We start from the raw sequence: 23,012 nt of genomic DNA on the forward strand, positions 1-23,012 counted from the left end.
TATATTAAAAGAACATTATGAAGGTTGCAAAATCAAGCACTCAGAAGTTAGGAAAGGCTGAATTCAGGTTGCCTGTGCATCCTTAATTCACCTCCCTGCCGTACCCAGGTGCATGCTTTATGATACAGTCTTTACATAACCACATACTATTTTTCCCCACAGGACTCTGGTGTCCCACTCCAATGCCTTATCCACTGCTCCCCATTTCATCTGCATATGTGGGGGGAAGGATAGCTCAGTGGTTTGAGCATTGGCCTGCTAAACCCAGGGTTGAGTTCTATCCTTCAGGAGGCCAGTTAGGGATCTGGGGCTATCCTCTGATATCCTGGTCAAGTTCCACTTGCAATTCTGAGTGGCTATTTTCTATTCATAACTGTTGTTTAGCATTATCCTGTGCTCTGTTACCTTCCATCCAAGTGATGGCTGCATTTCAGTGGTAAGTGAAGTGAAATGGTTTAAGTCTAGACTGTCATTAGCCCACTTGCATGGGGCATGGAGGGGTGAGTGAGACTTCTTCACCTCCCCAGCCTGCACCCTGTGGAGCAGTGTTAAAGCTACCCAGATCTCAGCTCCAGGTTCCCCATGACTACAACAAAGTGGGGTGAGAGGGAGCAGAGGGCAGGAGTAGCCATGGCTGTGCCCTCATCACACCAGCCAGCTGGGCAGTCTGGCTCAAAGGAGGAAGTAAGCAGCATCCTTTTCTGGGCTGCAGTAGCTTACTTCCCATTGGGAGCTGGGGAGGAGTTGTGACTGCTAATTCCTTCCCAGTGCAGCCCCTGGGTGCACAGCTACACACCCACACAGGCAAGGCTGAGCCTAGAGAGTCAATCTAGCCCATAGTTAGCAAGTCTGTAAAATCCTTCGAAGTTCACAGCAAAGCGTGTCTCGCTCCCTACTAGTGCCTCGTCTTCAGGAACATAACAGCCTGCTGCTGCTGCCAGCTTTAGCTCTGGTGATGCAGGTTCATGCTGCTATGCTGAAGGCTCTGTGCTTGATGTGATTGGACCATTGTCCTCAATCTATGTAGGCCACTGATCGCTGCACTCATCAGGGGAGGCATAGCCCCAAAGCTGAGGCTGAGTTTTATACAGTCATTAATATAATATTATGTATTAATAACTAATTTAGAGCTTAGCTAGGGAGCTGTCGTTTGTCTAGTAGATAGGTTGGCTTCTATGTGTGCTGGGCTCGGGGTGGGAGGCATCCTGGATGGGTAGTCGTAGTGGTTTTGTGTGGGCAGTAGTGGATAGGTGACAAGGTGAAGCTGGGACAGTGTGCAGGTAGGTAGATACAGCGAAGGGGGACTCATATGCTGTTGTTTGGTGAGTACTGGTGGATAAGTGTAATGGTAAGTGTGGTGTGATGGTGTGCAGTGTGTGGGAATAGCTGGATAAGTGGAGTGAGAAGGTGTGGAATGGAGTGGGGATAGCAAGGTAGGGGAAGCAGTGTGTCTGTGGTGTAATGGTGTGTAGTGCATATATGTAGTGTATAGTGGGTACAGGTGGAGTGATTGAATGGGTAAAGGTAGCGTGCAGTGGGAATAGGTTGAATTATATGTATGGTGGTGTAGTGAAGCTTGGTGGGTCAGTGCAGTGGCATGTGTTGTTTGTGGTGTGTAGGGGGTATAGGTGGGTAAGTGAAGTGGCTATGAATGGTGTGCAGTGGAGGAGGATGGCTAGGTAGAGTGGCATGTGTGTGGCATGATGGTGGGGGTATGTAGTGGGTATAGATGGGTAAGTGTAACCATCAGTGTTGTATGGTGTGATAGAATCATAGGACTGGAAGGGACCTCCAGAAGTCATCTAGTCTAGTCCCCTGCCCTCATAGCAGGACTACGTTGTATCTAGACCATCCCTGACAGGTGTTTGTCTGACCTGCTCTGAAAAAGCTCCAGTGACAGAGATTCCACAACCTTCCTAGGCAATTTATTCCAGTGTTTAACCACCCTGACAGTTAGGAAGCTTTCCTAAAGTCCAACCTAAACTTCCCTTGCTGCGATTTAAGCCCATTGCTTCTTGTCCTATCCTCAGAGGTTAAGAAGAACAATTTTTCTCCATCCTCCTTGTAACAACATTTTATGTACTTGAAAACTGTTATCATGATGGTATATAGTAGATGGGTATGGTGTGTAGTGGGTAAAGGTGGGTAAGTGTAACCATACGTGGTGTGTGGTGTCATAGTGTTTAGTTCATGGGTATGGGGTGTCATGGGTACAGGAGTATAGGTGTAGCTGTGAGTGGTGTGATGGTACGATGGTGTACAGTCAATGGGTATTGTATATAGTGAGTACAGGTGGGTAGGTGTAATTGTGCGTGGTGTATGGTGTGAATGTGTACAGTAGATGGGTATGGTGTTAGTGGGTACAGGTGGGTAGGTGTATCTGTATGTGGTGTACAGTGTGATGGTGTACAGTAGATGGGTATGGTGTGTAGTGGGTAAAAGTGAACAGGTGTAGCTGAATGTGGTGTACGGTGCGATGGGGTGCACAATAGATGGGTATGGTGTGTCATGGGTGGGTGAGTAAGCGTAGCTTTGTGTTGTAGCTAGGATGCTGTTTTTTCATGGCCTAAAACATCAAACTCAAACCCCTGTCTATGACTAAATTCTCTAAAGAGTTTCAAGCCTCAGAAAACAGGCGCAAGCATTAGGCGTTACAGGCAGTTAGAATTTCCATAGGGCAGACAGAGACAATGCCTGTCCTCACCCGTGACCAGGAGTTTGCTGTCCCTGAGCAGAGGTGCCCTCACGGCCCTCTCCAACATGGGAGTACCTCTGGATGCAGAGATGAGGTGGGATGCCAGTGCCAGCAGAATCCCCTGCTGCCCTCATATGATGAGTCAGCTCCGGCCTTTCCCAGCTGTGTGCCTGTGTACGTGTGTGCGTGTGAGCGACTGTGTGTGTCACTGCTCTCCGCAAGCTTTTCTGGATCAGCCACACAGGAGTTATTTTTAGGTCTCAAAGTTGGCCGGGGAGCGGGTGGGGATGTTGAGGGGAGTTGATGGACGCTTGGAATCACACTCAGGAAAGCAGAGTTTAGCATTGCAGGAAGGAGCTGAAGTGTGGAAACAAAGAACCCACTCCCTGGCTGCAGCCATAAAGGCTCCTTCCTCTATCATGCCACGGAGTTCCCAGAAACAGCTGCCCTAGATGGAGGCTCTCGCTTGTCGTGTGTGCACATGTATTTATTTTTCTAGCAGTGCTATCAACTTAGAACTCGATCAGCCACAGGACAAAAGAGGTGTGGGGGGAGGGGTTGGCAGCAAGGAAATGTGTGTTTGTGGGATGGGGGTCAGCAGCAGAAATGAGTGCATTAAGCAGGGCTACAGGTCACCTGCAAGGAAAAGGTGAATTAGGAAAGGATCAGCACCTTAGGACAGGGGGCTGGGAAATGTAGGTTGGTGAGGTGGGATTCAGCTGGAGGAGGGGAAGTATATGGAGGAGATTGGCACAGAGGTAAGGGGGCATCAAGAAATTATTTGTTGGTGGCATAGGGTCAGAGGGGAGATGTGGAACCAAATAGCGAAGTTCCAGCTAGATCAGGATCCAAACTTGTCCAAAGTCATTGGAGGTTTCTGGCTCTGGGAGTTTAGTTTGGGCCCATCTCTAGCATTGACACACACCCTGAGCACTGACACGCTCATTGCAGATGTGGAAGCCTCTTAATGTTCTGGGAGTGAAACTCATGTAGTAAGGTGGTGAGAGCTCCATTTTCCTTTACTGGTGGTGGGTAGGTGTCCTGGGGGAAGGAAGTTTGGTAAGACAGTGCAGAAGCAGAGCTGGGCAGGAAACAGTTTTCCCATCTCAGGAAAATTTATGAGATTTCAAAAAAAATTTCCTATCCCAAATCTGGACAAAAATTTGAAAACTCAATTTTTTGCAAACTGACAATCTGCAAAAAAATATGGTTCAGGTCAATCAAAATGTTTTGTTTCACCATTTTCCAAATGTTACACTTTGATTTCAACCTTTTTAAAAAAATTTTAAGGGTTTTTTTTCACTATAATCATCTTACACGTCAAACAAAAAGTCATTTCAATCCAAAACCAGGGAAATTTTTGTTTTGAAACCATTGAAAGAGGACGTTTTGACAATTTGAATTTTTTTTATTTGAAAAGAGAAATTAATCAAAACTGGACCCTTCCTGCAAATAATTTCAGTTTTGACAATTCAGTATTTTCCAGTGGGAAAAAAATATATATTGTCAAAAAATCCCTAAGCAGCTCTAAGCAGGGTTAACTCTTTTCTGCAGCTAGTAACAGAAGTAACTCAAGCACATCTCTTGTGTGTCAAGGAGTTTAAATGTAGTGACTCTTGCTTTCATTTTTCTTTCCTGTCTGCTCCTTCTTTCTTCTGTTTCTGTTCTGTAGGGTGGATGAGGAAGTCCTATGATGAGCATTGTGGCCTGGTAAATAGAGCCTTGGGCTAGAAGTCAGGAGACTTGAGGTCTGTCCCAACTCTGCTGCTGGGTGATCTGTGGGCAAGTCACATCATTGCTCTGTGCCTCAATTTCCCTATCTGTAAAATGGGGGTAATGAACGTGACCTCCTTGATAAAACTCTTTGAAATCTATAAAGGCAACCAGAGGGCTGGATGGAATCCCAAAGGAATGCAGTGTTCTTTGGCCTGAGACAGGTTACATCAGTGTTACTGTTTCTTTAAAGAAGTGATGCATGGTGTGACGTCTGAATTAGATAAAGCCTGCTCTCCCAGAAGAGGGCCCTTAAGGTGACACACTTCCGTTGAATTTTGCTCTTGTATCATTTTCTCATCCAAGAATAGATCTGTGTGTGTGGCTAGCGGCAGCACTCACTGAGGGCTTTGGGACCAGCTGGGGGTGGCCCAGGATAGCTAGCAGAAGACTCCTTACAAATCCGTTCTCCAGAAGTGATATGTCCAGCTGACTAAGCAAGGATTTCTATGGACAGGGGGCTGAGTTTGGGTTTATATTTAGTGCCTGTGTATTCCTTACCCAGAATTTTAACTAAAATTAATTATACTAGACAGAAGTACAAAATATAATTACAAACAAAGCAGATGATGGGTGCAGGAAGAAGTGGAGGCTGGCTTACATGCACAGCTGAGCTAATGTGCCTCTTTTCTCATTTGCAGCATTGCATGATGATTTACTTCTGAGTCCCTACATCCATCCATCCCAATGCCCCTCACTGGAGCCTGTGACAATGTCTAAGCGGAGCCCTGATGGGCTGTGATCAGCAGGAGAGGAGCAGCAGTTGGAAATGACTATCACTGTTATTAGAGGAGCTAGCAGCCACGTGTCTGCCTCAGGCTGAGATTTTGGGAAAATTTCAGGTAAATGGTTCAGCCATTTCTAAGAATGAGGCTAGGGGGAAAGCCATTGTTTCGCCAATGTTAAGAAATTCTGGTGATCTTTTCATTAAAAAGCTCTGGCTCCCCCATGGTTGGAAGCAAGGGGGCAACCTGTGTGTCAGGGATGTGCTTTTTACCCTGTCCATGAAAATCCACCTAAGTTTGGCCAAGTTATAAGCCTTTGAAAAATCACAGTTCACACATGCTCGGTAAAGACTTCTTAGATTTTATCAGCTAAATTCCCCAAAGATTCTATCCACACAGGGCATGTTCTAGTTGGGGCTTCAAGGAGGAGAAAAGGACTTTCACTGTGGAAAAAGCAGTATGTGATCATGTAGTAAAGGACAGAGTCACACAATTCATATGCACAAGGAGACCGAATTAAAGTTTCAATGGCAAACTTAACTCTGATACTTGCCATATCTTGAATGCTCAATTTTGCGACCTTAATAATGTTCTTTTAACATGTTTTTGTGCATAATTATTTATATTACAATAGCAACTAGAGGCCCCAATGTGCTTGATGCTGTACAAACACAAGGTGAAAGGCAGTCAATGCTTCAAAGTGCTTACAGTCTAAACACAAGCATAACGACTTAGTCAAAGTCACACAGTCAGAGCCAAGATTAAAACTCAGCTTTCCTGACTTCCTGTCCATTTCCCTGTCCATTGAACTGCACCGGGTGGGCATCACCATTTCTATTCCCCATGGAGATGGACCTTGGTTTTTCATTTCCATCCCATCACTGTTCCCCTTGCTATAGCAATCCAGCAATCTATGTATTTTCTACACACTTAGCTCTTAGTGTGTATGTAAAGTAGATCTGACATATTAGGGAGAATCCCAACAATTGTATAACACAATATTGCCTATATTTAAAAGATGAAATATGCATCATACACTCATCACAGTCAGTGTATTAAGTAAACATGAATTTGATCTCTTTTCATGCCTCATATTTTTGTGATGTGAAATTGCACCATTTGGCTATATGCCTCACAGATGCTGTGCATGTCTGCATCATATATTTGAATCACCGTATGACACATGTCGGGAGGGTTTTATATCTGTACTTTTTTATACCATGGCTGTTGCTCATCTCCCAACAATGGTGTTATTCACAGGGATATAGGAGTTGTCATAACTCAGTACATTTGGTATCCTGTCTCTAACAGTGGTTTCAGAAGAAGTAAATAAAAAAATGTTCCATAATGTGCATTAGGATCCCATTAGAATGAGAGGAAAAATCTTGTCTGGTGGTCCAGGTACGCCCTGAAGCAGGTAGCTAGATAGCCCCTATAGTTTTATCCTGGGTAGTATTTTCTTTGAATAAATCTCTAATCCCTTTCTGGGATATCTTTCTATTTCCCTCATTTGTATCCTTTAGCAATGAGTTCCACAGGTTGGGCACACAGGGGCGGTACAGATTGCATATATAATCAAGGAACAAGGTTTAATTCTGAAGGCTCAGTAGACTGCTTTGCACTTCTTTTGCCCCCATCTTTGACGAGATTCCCATCTCCTACTCTGCAAGTCCTTCTCAGGTATTCCCACAATCCCTCTGGTTTTGATGGACAGCTTCCTTCATCCTGAATGACACTTGTAGACCCAACAGAGTGTGTGAGGGGTTTTGAGGACAGTTGACCCGGCCTCTGCCAAGCCATATCAACAAGAATGGGCCCTTACACCCTCCTTAATCCACCTTAGCTTCATAACTGAGACGAGTCAGTGAACCTTGTCCTGCTCTGACCCAAAGAAAGCTACAGAAACAAGGCGAGGGAGGAGAGAAAGTCAGGACCCTTGAAGATTGGACAGTATTTGGAGTCCCCCTGCTATGCCAGGCCACCCCTGGCACTCTCTTCCCTCACATTGTGTCCTCTGAGAGCTGGGGGAGGGGTACCTAGAACAATTCAATCCAATTGATACCATGAAAGAGATCTTTGTTTCAGCCCTGTCACTCTGGCCAAGGTGTCATGGCCTCAGTTTCCAGGGCAACGGGAGCAGGCTGGATGGATGGGGAGGTAGGTGTACAATTAAGTGAAAGTTTGACAGCATGGGAATTACCAGTTAATAAAAACAACTCTTGAAAAGGGGCGAAAAAAGCCCTCACTATTTTATCAGGAGTTAGCCCTGTCAGAATGGAAGATTTCAAAGCTGTTCTCCCCATTACAACATTCCAGTGAATCCCAGATCCAACTTCTGGAGCAGCAGAAAGTTTGAGAGCAAGGAGGATTTATTTAGAGTTTTGGATTTGTACAGTTCCCCTAGCCTAGAGTGATCCAACCTTCCCCCTATTGAACTCAATGGGAAGCTTTCCATTCACTTCACTAAAACTTGAAGCAGCCCCAAGGTCCTTAAGATAAGATACAATGGGAGAGTTTCCAAAGCATCTAATGGATTTAGAAGCACAAGACCCACTGAAGAGCAGTGGGAGTTGGGTTCCTAAATAGCTTGGGCACTTTTAAAAATCTTCCTTATATTTACTTCCAAGAAAGAAAACACAGGCTCGGAGGAAAAGAAAATGCACATGAGGATGCATCTAACAGCACATCTAATAAGATTCCCCCTGCCCCCAATAACAAGATTTCTCGCACTGTTATCCCATTCTAGTCCAGAGGAAGATGCAAAGCATACGTGGCATCATATATCTATTTCCAAAGTATATATGGAAAGTTGACCCACTTCACACATATAATAATATAGTCCCCAGTTCTGCAGTCTGATACACCAGGGCCTCATTGACTTCCATGAGGCTCAATATTTAAACTAGGGTCTATACTAGAGCAGATATTTGTAGGAATAAGGTGTTAGTTCACATTTCTATAGTATCTCTTCTACTTTCCAAGCTGTAGTGAATCAGGCACTATGACTTAGGTAAATATTATTATGCCTCTTTTACATCTGGGAAAGCTAAAGCACAGAGAGGTTAAGTAACTTGTCTGTGGCCACAAAGGAATTCAGTGGCAGAGCCTGGAATGGTACCCAGGAATCTTGATTCCCAATCTTCTGCTCTTACTACTAGCCCATGCTGCTGCCAAACCCTTCCACCAGCCTATTTAGAGAAGACAGTCCATATCCATTTTTTTAGCAAAATATTTATGTTGCATTCTTTCACAGCGCTCTCCTGTTCCATTGGATTTCAATGGCGTTCAAAGGTGCATTCCTTTTTCCTACTTGTGTACATGCTTGGCTAGTTATAACTGTCAGATGTTGGCATGTGTGCAAGGCTCAACACTCCAAGATCAATCACACTTATGAAGGATTATTTAGCCTTATTAAAGTAGGTAGAACTAGGAGAAATGGGGTGACATATAAAAAAGAGTTCATTTAGTCTGAATATCAAGAAAATCTTCCCAACAGGGAGATAATGATCTCTCAAGGGGAATGGTGGCTACCCTGTTTCCTGGAACATTTAAAACTAGGGTTGGGGTATGGCATCCTAGTCAACTAGCATGTATGTATTAGTCAATGTACATTAGTGGTTGATCCTGCACCAGCAGGAAACAGAATTGGATTCTTACTCTACCATTGTGTAGAGACACCCTGTGACATCTGTGTGCATACAAACCCATTTCATACATAACTGTGTGAGTCACTAATGCTGCAGATTGATTCACTGTTAGAACCTAATCTTTCAGTGGAGTCCATCAATGGCTCCTGTGACATCAGTGAACAATACCCCATCCAGGTTACACTGCACTACACTATTGCATGCAAAAGAAAGTTGTTGTAATTAGGCCCTTTCACATGCAGTTATTGTATGTCTATTCTGTACATAGAAAACAAATGTTCCATTCTGTGTGCCCTTTAGAAGGATGCAGTGATGTAGCCTGAGCAATGTCAAAGCTTGGAGGACAAGAGGAATTCAGTGTGATCCTTCACCAATAACACTTTTAAGTCAAAATTGGCAGTTGGAGTTCTCTGAACACAATGCAGACTTCACTCTATGAGGCTTCAATGGCACTATGCCAGTTTAGTCCAGATGAAGATCTGGCCCATAACTTAGCCAACACCACAAATATTTTACAATACAGTCACAGATCGGTGGCCTGCCCCAAGGAGATTACACTGTCAAATGAGACCAGAACAAACAGGAAAATGACCCTAACTCTCTTTCTCGCAGTGCTGGTCCCAGGATATAAGAGAATACCAGGTGGGAGAGGTAATATCTGTTGGACCAGCTTCTGTTGGTGGAAGAGACAAGCTTTCATGCCTCCCACAACTGAAAGCTGAATGAGAGCTCTGTAAGCTCAAAAGTTTGTCTCTTCCATTCACAGAAGTTGGCCCAAGGAGAGAGATTACCTCACCCACCTGGTCTTACTTAGAACTCTCTGAACCTCCTCAGCCTCAAAAACTCCCAGAATGCTTCTCAGCACCAGTTAAGGACAGGCTATGAAGAAGAATACTACATTCAACTGAAACTGCATAGGGAATTTTAGGGAAGAGGAATGGATTTAGCCAGGTTGGAATTTGGCCAGGACAACACCCTGCTCTGAGGAAAAGAGTCAGAAGATCTTTCTTCGCCACAGCTGGTCAGGCAAAGCCTCCATTTTACATCTCATCTGAACAAAAGCAGTCCACCTTCTTGTCTGTGTTTGCATATATGTCTGCCCTTAACATCAGCTGTCTGAGTGTGAGAGTGTGGCAGACTATTTAAGGAAAATGCCCAATAACATAACAATTATCTACCATAAAAGCCTCCTGTTTCCAATAATAGTTTTGTGTTCCAGGCAGCCATCCAGCAAGCTCAGAGCTCTCTTGCCTGCTCATCTCAGGATTCATACCCCCAGGCTTTTCCTCAACAAGAACCGGATGCACAATCTCAGTGATATGGCAGTTCATCCATTGGAGGACTGGTTTGGTTCAAGGAGCTGACAATGGGGTATGAAACCTCACACCACTGGGTCTCATTCTGAATCTGGTCTAAATCAGCAGTGATCAGAATTTGTTGCCATAGGATGGCTATTCAATAGCGTATGTGAAATGAGTTTGTGTTAGAGATGTTTGTCATGCCCAGGATTAAATGGGTGTGTTTTTAACAATATTATTACATAAAAACAATAGCCAGCAACTGGCCTCAAGCCAAACCAATCTCTTTCACTTGATGGCAGCTTCTGTCCAATTCCTAGTGAACATAGGCATCTGTCCTATGAACACACTCCACTTCTAGTAACAGCAATAACAACACACTGGTAGCAAAGACTTTGAGGACTGAAGGGCCCACTGAGACTGAATTCCACTTTCATTCCTAGATGTAGTCATCCAAGGCAGCATTGAGGCAGACAATGGGTAAATGCGAGTGGAGGGAAGTCATAAATATAGTTATGATTAATACATGAGGATTCTTTTAGTGTTCAATGTCTAGACATGATAAATCAATTCCTGAATCGACGCCTGTACTCCACCTCAGCAGGAGGAGTAAGCAGAGTCGACAGGGGAGCCACGGCAGTTGATTCACTGCTGTGAGGTAAGTTGAACTAAAATACTTATCTTAGTTTGAACCTGCCCCCCCAATGTAGCCCAGGCCTTAGACTGCATGCTTATTGGGGCAGGGACTGTCTCTTTGTTCTGTGTTTGTATAACACCTAGCACAGTGTGGGCAGGTAGGGGTAGGCTGAATAAGTTATTCATTATTGAATTATTCACTCAGTGCTGAAGTCCACCAATTGAACAGTGTGAAGGGAAATTCCTGCTGCTATGCATGCTATGTCTGTTCTGCAAACAACAGAGCACTGCACTCTCCAGGGCTGTAGGTCCATCATCTTTTACCAGCACAAATTCATCCAGCAGAACTGAAAACAGAAACAAGTATGTGTACACATAAAATATTGAGTGTGTGGCCAGTACAAAACTAAGCCACTTTTTCCTATCATGCATAAGGATCTATGTATATCCTATGAAATTTACAATGTGATCTTGACAATATTCTACCTGTACTTTTCTAGATAAAAGACAGATGAGTATAAAGAAGGTACCAAAACCTTTACTCTCCGTCCAGCCCATTTGGCAGACCCAAGAGGTGTGTGGAGTTCAAAGAAACATCTAACTTCTGGGGGCATAAATGAACTTAATAGCTGATCCCCTGTTGGTAAGTCAAGCATATTGCTATTCTATTTGGATTCTGTCCTACCCATTGGTAAAGTGACTTTTGAGCAGTTCTAAGCATGATGAACTGGGAAAAGAAGAGATTGGGGGAACTTCCATTCTTGGATGCTTATCTTCAGATGCCTGAAAAGGCTCCTGGGCAAAGGTAGGCAAGAACTACCGGCAGGAGCTTGGAAGCCAGGAACCAACACCAGGGGTCAGAGCCAAGCTGAGGGTCAAATCCAGAGTCAGAAGTCAAGGTGAGGTTCAGAGAAGGAATCAAGCTGAGGGTAATACTAAGTATCAAGGTATATGCTGAGGTTCTGGTGGTTGTTTGGGGTCAGGAGTCAAGTCAGGGCCAAGGTCAATGCCAGGAGTTCAGAGGCAGAGAACAGGGCAATCACAGCATCTAGCAAAGGATCCACATTGCTACTAGACAATTCTATACCTGATGGGTTTATATAGACTAAAGGAGCCAATCAGGGATCACTAAGACAACTTGTCTGTAGAACGTCCCACAGCGTGCAACCTATGTGACTTGTGGGTCACAGGGAGCAGTTAGCTTGCAGCTGCTGGATGGCAGAGTGGGGCTGTTGGTTGCCAAGGAGCCCTACAGGGCTGGGTTCAAGTCTGGTTAATCTTTACCTTACCCTTTGAAACCCACCCCCTTAAGGATGTCCTGAATTACCCTCAAAGCTCTACAATCCAAAGAGAGGGCTTGGCTGAGTGCTATATAAAATTACTTTCAGACTGCAATGAAATAGGATTCACCAGCAATAAGATAACACAACAGGGTGAGATCTGTAGCTGAGGTATATCAGCACAGCTTCTCTAGGTCAGTGTTCTAATGCTGATTTACGGCAGCTGAGGATCTGGTCCAACAACTGGAAAAGCTTATTTTAGAAGGTCAGCAAAAGAGTCTGAGAACCATTAACCCTAGTGCCCCAAGACTTCCTCTGACCTGCTCTGTCTAAGTGGAGAAAGTAAAACACTTACCTCTGATTGTAGTAGGATGCCGAGGATATTAGTTCTGAAGGTGACAGATGGACAGAACTTCAAGTATGCACTGGACACAGTACCTGGAGTTACCAGCTATCCTTACTGAGACACACAGCAAAGTCAAAATAGCAATGGAGAACTTCTGTGAATGATCATCTCTGGGCAGATTATCAACAGCTCCTAAGTGATTTAGGAGCGCAAGTCCCAGGGAAAATCAATGGAATTTGTGCTCCCAAGTCATCAGGATCTTTTGAATGTCACCCTTCTGTCTCCCTTTCCTTTCCCTCCTTAGATGCTATCCGTCATAAATCAGGAATGGTTGCATCCAACTCTGTGGAGTCACTCCAGGGTAAAAAGTCATCAAGCCCAATGTCAGCAAAGTGCTTTGAGATCCTCTGATAGAAGCTCAGAGATACAGTATTTCAGTTACATCCATTATAACCACTTCCCTTCCTGTGCTCAGAAGTGAAAGGAAATCCCCTGTGTGCCGCACAGAGCATTGCCTATTAGTGAAGCCCAAGCAAAGGAGATACCTAAAGCAATAAGGGAGTGTTTCTTGCCCTGGCAATCCTGTAGTAAAGTACAGATAAAATATTCGGGCTGAGTATGAAGGGTATATGGGGAAGCTATTCCTCATAGGGGACTATGATAGCAAGAAATCTAAAGGCTGTGGGGTATTGCACATGGACTGTTTCACAACCCCATTCAGATTAACATTGGAATTTGAACCCTGGGCTTTCAGCACAGCCTGCTGCTGCTTGAACTATAGGATTAGGCTCTATACTTAGAAGCCCGATGAGACACATAAAACTTTTATGTGGTCCAGGCACTAAAGCTGCTCAAAGACTCACAGCCTGCCACATGAGTTACAATAGCACAGCAGAGACAGCAAAGCCTCATAGAAGGCCTTAGCACAAAGGGTGGTTCTCATCTTTATTGCTGGAGATGTCCCAAGATGACAGCAAGATAACACTGATATACCATAGCCACCTACTAACAACAGGGCTTCTTCATCTGAGGCCCATTGTCTGTGTGTCCATGTCCTTTTGTCCTCAGTACTGAAGGGGATAGCAATCTGGTGATCACAAAGAGTTCCCACCACAGCTGCAATATTGGGGATCCAGTGAGTATTTCCCAACCCTCACGCTTCTTTCCTGGTCTTTTATTGATTCTTTGCTCCAGAAGGGAGAGTCCTATGTCCTTGATAAGTTCTTTTCAGTTGGCTGAAAAGAACTCATATGTGGACCTGCCTGACCATGCCATTTGAACAACCTAGTAAATCCCAGCACTTAAAAATTCTATCCCAGGCTTTATGCAAGATCTAGTACATAGTTGGGAAGGGGACATTGGTTCATTCTAAATTAGATGTCCAGCCAGAGCCAATGTGCTCAGCAAAGCTGCTAGTCCTTTCCATTCATATTGATTCTCTTAGTATATTAACCATAGGCACCCATTGCTCTGGGTCATAACAAGTGAGTCTCTCTTAGTGGCACATTGAACCAGCTCCAGAATGTCACAAGGTAAAGGAAAGAGAAAAGGTCCAGCTGGACTCTCCAGTACGTCAGCAGAGTTGACTGTATCCAAAACAGGAAATGTGTTATAGTGTGGAAGACAAGAGACAGGAAGTGATGTCACAATAGTCCCATTGGCATCCCAAGTCTTTTCTTTCTCTTAGACACGAAGCCCTAGGGTGGACAGCGATAAAGCTTTCTTTGGTACACCTGACAACCTCCAAATAGAAAGTAGTAAAATAGATAGATCTCTGAAATATACAGTAGAGTAACAAGAAAAGAAGTCTGCCCATCCTAGGATAATCGAAGACCAGGACAGCCTCAGAATGGCACTTAAAGCCACATGCTAACACAGTTAGAAGTTTACTTAGGGTACGTCTACACTGCACGATTATTTCGAATTAGCTTAAACCGATATTACAAAACAGATCTAATAAAATCAGTTTAGCGCATCCACAGTGGGATCACAAAATCGATTGTTTGCGTCCATGGTCCAAAGCTACCATCGATTTCAGGAGCGATGCACTGTGGGTAGCTGTTCCTCAGCTATCCCATAGTTCACTTCGGGTTGAGAGCACAGTGCCCTGATGGGCAGAAAACATTGCCCAGGTGGTGCTGGGTACAGCCTCACCCCCCCTTTGTGAAGGCAGCAGACAACCCTTTGGCACCTTTTTCCGGAAGTGCATTGAGCAAACGCCATAGCACAGCAATCATGGACCCTGAGATCACAAACGGTATCCTGACCGTTGTCAACACTTCGCGTATCTCTGCCAGCAGCTATTCAGTACACAGAGGGTGACATTTACAGTACTCAAGGAATTATTTATTTTACTTCTCCTTTCACGTCTTGAGGGGGGAGAAGAAACTGACGAGCTGTTCCGTGAACCACGCAAGACACCGTGTATTAAGCTACAGACATTGGGCGCTCAGCAAGAATGCAAATAGTTTTTCAGAGACTGCTGTGGAGACTGGTAGCTGTAGTCCTCATTACCCTCCCTCCCTCCATGAGCATCCGTTTGAGTCTCTGCTTCCTGTTACGGTTGTCACGCACCGCTGTGTATCCTGGAGTTTATTTTTCAAACGCTTTGGCGATTTCCTGTTCTTTAACGGAGCTCTGATAAAAACAGATTCGTCTCACCAATACAGCGATCAATCTAGTACTCTCTAAGGTTCATGCAGAAGCTACTTTGGCATTTGAACTCATCCCACCAGTGTGATCAGAGCTGGACACGTGAAAGCAGAAATGGCATTCTAAAAAAGGTCTCAGGGCTTTTCCTGTATTACCGGCACTGTCGCACTTTTTTTGTGGGGGTGAGGGTTGAACCGCATGCGTTCTGCCACCACGCCACGCCGCGTGGAGTGTGCACTGTGGGATGCCTCTAGCGCAATAATGTCGATTTCGGGCGTCCACTGAATGCCTAAGTCCAGTTCTCACTTTCCGACATTATGAGCATCCTCTGGTCAGGAGTGCGCGGAACATCGTTTTAAGGAGCCGTTTAACTCGATATTAATGACGACGTCGTGTGAACGGGTACAGCGTTAAATCGGTATATCGGCCATTAAACCGATTTAAAGTCGCAGTGTAGACCTGGCCTTAGACCTACAACATCTTCATCAGGCTTAGCACTGAAAACATTGATTTACTCACCACCAAATGCCAAAATTTGCTCTGGCTTACACAAGAGAGCCACATGGGTAGAATTGAGGGCAGAATCTGGCTCTGTCACTCTTCTAAGCACCTTGTTTTCATGCGTCCTGCTATACACTGCCTGATGGGTTATTTAACTGGATAAAGTGATTCAGGGCACAGTTTGGACAAAAAAAAAATGCTCTTCAAGGTAAATCTATTAAGAATTTTAACATGAGTCTTGCTTTGGCTTCTGCCATCTCTTAAATGAATTTATGCTCCTGTTGCTGAATCTGGCAGTTAGTTTGATATTCCAGCCATCCATTCAGCAAAGATCTGTCATAACCCAAATGTATTGGATGCTAAAAAGATACATATCTTTCTTTCTTTCTTTCTTTCTTAGGAAAATCTGTCTTTGGTGGATGGAGGTTTAACTGATGAAAGAAAAAAACACATATAGACACAGACTCACATATATATGTATATATACGTTCACATCCACCTTTACATGTACGCACATACACTTGCACACATTTGTATATCCATCCATCCCCAAGGTTTCAGTAAACCATTCCCTGGTGGTTTGAGACTCAGCCAAGCCATTTATTTTCCCTGCATTGTTTTTATGTTTATTTATTTATGTATTGACATTGTACAGACAATTCCATACCCAGCCTTTTGCACTGTGATCTTTGACTCCCAGAGGTCAGGCGTTCAATCAGAACGTTCCACTCTTGCCCCCACTTAATTCTTTTTCAGCTATTCTTTCTTTGCATCCTGGTGCCATATGCCAGTCAAAAAGATTCCTGATCAATACTGTGTGACCAAGTTTCTGTGACCTTGCAACCTGCATCATAAAGGTCAACTCAGAATGTTCCCCATGTTTTCATTGCTAGACCAACTGGGTTTTATTTTATTTTTCTTTTCATTAAATCTAGCCCAGTCAGCCCCTGAAAGATTCTCTCTGTATCTTGATTTCTCTGGGCTATTTAAAGTTGGTGAAAGAGTCACTGAAAAATAAACAACCAAAGAAATCACTAGCACATCTCTATTTAAGACTGGCATTTGCAGTATCTGTCCTGTTCGTATTCTAAGTAAGGCCATTAAAGTAGTAACCTCTCTAATGCATGACAGGCCCAGTGGGAATGGCTAAGCTTTGCCAATTTGTGAACAAGCTTCCGTTCCTGCCTGAAACTGAGCACCATAAATGCCATTAGTGGGAGTTTAGGGCACCTGGCATCTCTCAACAGGTGCTCAGCATCTTGCAGGATTGAGCCCTCAATAAACACACACAATTATAGAGCAAAGATGGTGCATCACCAAGTGCACTTCATCCCAACAACTATAATCAAGCTCTGTTTCTTTGCAGTTGTGCTCTGTGGATGAACTGTGGTGTGGTTTGTAAGGAAGTCACAGTACTATGAGATCTCACTGTGACTCTTAGCTATTCAGTTTTTGCAAATGGGCGGGTGAGGCCACCCAGTTTTGGTGCAGATTATAAACCATGTGGATTAGTGACATTCTAATGTGTGTAAACATTTTTAATCCACATCCTGTACCTGCTTTCTGGGTGTTATTTTTTTTCCATTTGCAACTAGCAAACACATGTCCATATAGTCTAGATTGCTTTCAATTTAGTTTAAGGAGAGAAAAACAAAGAAAGACTCAATAGAAAGGTTGCGCTTGCCAGAGTGTGGTCTATCAGATAGGACAATGGTCTAAGAGTCAGAAGACCTTGAGTTTCTTCTTGGCTCTGCACTGACTTGCTGTGTGACATGGGGTAAATCAATTCACCTCTCCGTGCCTTTGTATCTCTTCTTAGCCTTTGTCTCTTGAGATTTTGAGCTGTCTGGGTGAGGACCTCTTTCACCATGTGTTTGTACAGCACCTAGCACAGCTTCAATCTTGGCTGAGACCTCTAGGATCTTCTGTAATATGTGCACTAATACCAGAGGATTAGGGTCATAAGACAAAGTTTTCTAAAGTGACTAGTCATTGAGTACCTCAGGTTTTGGGTGCCACCTTGAAGGGGGTTGATTTTCAGGCAGTTCAGCAATCCACACCCTGAAACTGAGACGCTTCAAAATAGTGATCACTTCTAAGACTTGGCCATGATCTCTTTGGAACCCCCTACATGGCTTCGGAGCTCTCACCCAATGTCAATAGAAGATCTCATCCTGTGAGGTTCTTCATCACAAATGAAATGGGGAGATAGGGTAGATGACCTCCTGAAGTCCCTGCCAGCTATATATTTCTATGACCCTGTTGTTCATTAATCCGACAGCCCTGCCTAACAGCAGATAGACAGGCAGACTCCTCCTATTTAAAAGATTCAGTACACAGAAAACAGAATAATGGTTATGAACTGTGTGTCTTTAAATCCTACCTATTTACTTTGTTGACACAAACAAGTTCTTAGTTCTGTTAGCCTGAAGGAACCAATAAAGCTATGGGAGGGCCAGCTGGCTTCTGTTCATCAGCTAAGTTTCCCTTGGGGAATGTAAACTACATGTAACTAAAAGAAAGGGGAGGGATAGCTTAGTGGTTTGAGCATTGGTCTGCTTAAACCCAGGGTTATGAGCACAATCCTTGAAGGGGCCATTTAGGGATCTGGGGCAAAAATCTGCTGGGGATTGGTCCTGCTTTTTGAGTAGGGGATTGAACTATATGACCTTCTGAGGCCCCTTACACCATGATATTCTATGATCCTAAGGCAGGGAACTTATTCTAATAATTTGTGCAAAGGGCCAAGCACTCTGATCCCTACAGAAGCTAGGGGGGTGGGTAGCACTCAACATATTTCAGAATAAAGCCTGCTAAGAAGATTTCCAGATGACAGTTTGGGTTTGTGACACTGGCAAGTCGAAAAAAAATCGTCTTTTGGTTTGTAGAGTGAGATAATTTGATGTGGGATCACTATGAGATGACAACTGTGGGAGCTCACCATGTCCATACCATTCTTCCAGTCATTTCCTCTTGTTCAGTTTTCTAAGGCAGCTCTTGGGGTGCTCTGAAGATTCCTATGTGGGATGCTATCCATTTAAAAAAAATGGGTACCAGGCATCATTGCATCAAAAAAGAGACTTCCCAAAATTAACTGCAGTTTGGGGAGATGAGGAAGAAAACCCAATGCTTGGGTCTAAACTCTACAGTTAAACAAAAATATTAAACCTAAATGTGCTCCAAGGAAAGGCCAATCTCTAAGTGATGGCAGGAGGGAACTTTTCCTCTGGGCAAGTTATTCCACAGCTGCCAACATAGCTGGGTTTCTTGTATTGTCCCATGAAGTACCTACTGCTGGCTACTGTCAGAGAGAGGCTACTAGACTGGATGGACCAACTGGCTGATCCAGTATGGCCCTCCCTATGTTCCTTCCAATATTCAATTAATTGGCCCTTACATGGATGTAAATCAGGAGTAACACAATGTAAACCAGTGCAAAGGAGAAGAGAATCAGATATGGGTCTATCTCAAAGATAAAGAGCAAAAGACACAAAACTACAAATAAAAAGCTGCAACAAATGCCCAGACTAAGCTTTGAGAGGCTCTAGATCTGAGCTTCACAACTCACCACTATTTCTGTAATAGGCTGAACCCAAACCCTGGATCCAACCCCCGCTGAACTTTAAAGAAGTTCATATCCAGCTCCCAGTGTTGCAGCTTGAAATGATTGTTGTAAAACAGACAGAACCAGATCTTCAGCTAAGGTAAATCAGCATAGTGCCATTCACATCAGCCAGACCAACGCAAAGTGTTTAGCCCTATGACCATGGGGATCTAGTGCAGTGGTAAGCATCTAAATCTATATTTAGACCTCAGAATAAAAAGATCCTTATTTTTCAGTGATCTGAGCACTTGCAGCTCCTCCTGAAGTTAGTGGGAGTTGTGTGTATACAGCAACTTTGAAAATCAGGCCATGTATCAGCACTAAAACTCAGAGAAGCTGGGAGTAGTCTGGTAGCTACAAGGTTATGCTGGCCTCCAAAAGAGCTCGGTTCAATTCCTTGCTTTTTCACTACTTTGTTACATGGTGTTGGACAAGCTATTTATGTTCATACATTCTCTGTGTTGTCTCTTACTCTGTACAGTGAATAGCTCATTGGGGCCCTAATCTTGGTTAGGGCCTCTAGGCTACAATAACATTAATGAATTTAGGCTCCTGTGATTGAAAATGTTGGCTTGTATAACCACATAGTGTAGGTCCAAGTTGCATATATGAGCCCCGAAGAGACTGTCTATTCCTTGCATTCAGACTGTCATTTAGGTGTGATGTGGCTAAGTGGTGATCTGAGAGCTCATACAGGTGGCAGCACTTCCTATGAGTGGCACCCAGTTTGAAGGATCAACTTCGAATATGCAAACTGTAAAAAAGAAAAGAAACCTAGCCCTTTAAATCTCCCCTTTGAATGAGACATCGAGGCCACAGGAACTGAAAGAGCAGCCACCATGCAAAAGTGATTAGGGGGCTTTCAAGCTTAGAGGGCAGACTTGTTAAGAAATATATCACTCATGTTAACCTAAACCCTACTGGGGTGAAAGCAATACAACTGTCCTCTTGTAGAGGTGTCTAGTCATTAGACGCAAGGCTGGCAGAGCTAGGGATCTACAAGTGAGAGAGAGAGTGAGCATTATCCTTGCTACACAGAAATACCTGAGAACTTTTTTTATGTCAAAAGCACAATATACTGGGCCATCTAACACCCTTGATCCATATGCATGATTTCCATTGATGTCAATGAAAGCTGGTCATGCAGGTAGAGTGCAGAGTTGGAGCCATTTCTAATTAACCCTTGTGGTGTCTCCAGTTAGAAATAAAGGGACTTTCCGTTCCCTGCTGGAGTGGCCTATTTTATGTATATATCTCTGGTTTCGCCTTGGCATATGACGTGCAGTAGGCAGTTATTTTGGGAAAGGTAAGCTATAGTTATGTGATCTGCAAGCAAGGTGTCATGTTCCTTAATTTATTTTCAATTAGTTTGTATAGTTATCTCAGGTGAGAATTTCCTGGTGTCAATTCATTTGGTCACCCTGAACCTGATGCGCAGAAGGCACCTCTGCAGAGTGGTGTGGTCTGTTCCCTGTGTGCAAACGTGACAAATCCATTACCTTTCTCTTTCACATTTTGTCTTTCCTCGGGCTTCAGGCCCTATCCAAACTTAGTTTGCTCCAGCCAGAGCAGCAGGTCATTGGTGGGGACAATTACAATACTAGCAAGATTATAAGAAAAACTCCTTAAATCTGAAGATCTCAAAGCTCTTTGCAAACACTGATGAAGCCTCAGAGTCCTGCTGTAATAGTATCAGTGCAGAGTCAGTGTCAGGATGCCTTGGCTGGGTCAGCAGTTGGAGCTGAATGCTGGATCTCTGGAGCTAAATGCATGAACTTGTACTGCTCAAGCTAAAACAGCTGCTCCTTCAGTTTGGGGGTAGTCAGTCTCACCAATCTTGCTATGTGGTCTGGCTGCGCAGTACCCAGCGCAAAGGGACCTCACTCCCAGTTGGAGCCCTTGGGCACTACCACAATATACACGTTAGAGGAGTACAAAGAGCCCCATGGCTAATTAAGTATATTAACTGTGTTCTGTAGGGGAAGGGTACCAAGGCACAGGGACTTGCTAAGAGCCCCGTGATGAGCCAGTGGCAGAACCTAGATCTCTGAGGCCCAAATCAGCCACAAGATTTTCCTTGTTCAGGCGTTCTCAAAGGCTTCAGAGCAAGGACAACAGGGTCAGCCCCTCAGACAAGTGAGGACAAGTATATTTCTTCTTGGCGCTCTCAGCTGAAGGACAGGATGGAAAAAATTCTCTCTTCTCACTGCAAGGAGCTCACACCTTCTTTCTCTTCCTTTTCTGCTCCCCACTGACACCAATGGAGTGCTCCCTCACCTCTCCACCGGTGCCAAAAGGCAGATCCTGACCTTCCCTGCCAGACAGCATCTCAGCCAAGAGGTTCTTCCAGGCTCAATGCCTATTCTACGTTCTCTGCCTGTGGCAGCCTGCTCCCCAGCATGCAGTATGTGACAGGACTGCCAACAGGGAAAGACAAGGGAGAAAGACAAGTCATCTGGGGAAATGAGGCTATTCCTGGCCAGGGTGAGAAGCAGGTGTCACCGGATGTGCCTGGAAGAGATAATTCAGGCCTGTGGCTTTCAGCCAGAGACTCTTCCTCATCTCTGGGACAGCATGCTCTAATTATAGATGGTCTGCGCTTCCCCAAAGCCCCCTGTGTTCAGATCTGGGGTTGGAGCATATCTCCAGCTAAAACCTCTCATGATTAGCCAGTGTTCTAATGGCTACAATACCTTTATGTTCACATAAGCAATCTGGCACCTTCTTACCCAACTGATCCACTCCCTGTGTGTCTTTCAGTCAGAGCTGATTTACTACTGATGAAAGCAAATTCTGACTCCTTTTGGCAGCATTGCCAAGTTAAAACAGCTACAGGGGGGAGATGGGTTGTGAGTCTGCCTGAGATACCATTAACAGAGCTGCCAGCTAAGTGCTGGTGGTGGGATATCTATCACTGCCAGTGACTACATCAAAGGCAAAAAGAAGGGTGGCTGTGTTTTCAGATTCTTGGTGGAGTTTGCAGAACTGGTAGCTGGAAAAATCATTTAGCTTTTGAAAGGGGCAAATTTGTTCTGGTTTCAGTGAGAGAGACATAAATAGAACCCCCCCTCAGTGACATTCCTTAATTTTTAGAGTCATTTTTTCAGCTGATAATTTGCACATCAAGAGCCAAAGATCTTGCTGCCACATGCAAAGTCCTTCCTCACAGCACCAGCCCAGGAGGGAAGCGAACAGCAGGAAATAGATTGCCTTGAAGCAGCCCATGTGAGCCTAGGGCTGTGGCTTTAATCTGGAACAACAGCAGCACTTTGAACACATGCAGAAAACACTTCGTCATCCTCAGACACTTTCCTAATTCCCAGCAGTGACAGATGCATCTGGAAAGAGATGCTGCCACAAGAGTGTTAACTGGACTGGAGTACATAGAATCATAGAATGTCAGGGTTGGAAGGGACCTCAGGAGGTCATCTAGTCCAACCCCCTGCTCAAAGCAGGACCAATCCCCATACATGCAAATGAAAGGCCCAGACTGATTTCTCCAAACAACGGCAAAGAACTTGTATGTGCGACCGTTCAGAACAATTGGATAAGAAGTCTTAATGTATGCATATTACAGTAGTCCCTAGGTACCCCAGCTGATATCAGGGGCCCATAGCTAGGTGCTGCATGTACATATGGTATTTGACAATGACTTTCCTGAGGAAATTACAACCTAAGTAAACAAGATCAAGGGTGGGGAATCAGCACCACCAAAATGTTAAGTGTGGAGTCTTAGTTTAGGAGAATAAGACTTGTTTAGTGCACCTGGGTTCAAAGCCTGGCTCAGCTCAGATTTTTAGATAGGCTGGTGGTGGAGGATAAGGCACCTACTTCTGTTGCTTAAGGTTATAGGGT

The sequence above is a fragment of the Chelonoidis abingdonii genome, chromosome 8, assembly GCF_003597395.2.
Source record: "Chelonoidis abingdonii isolate Lonesome George chromosome 8, CheloAbing_2.0, whole genome shotgun sequence".
Lineage (NCBI taxonomy): Eukaryota > Metazoa > Chordata > Testudines > Testudinidae > Chelonoidis > Chelonoidis abingdonii.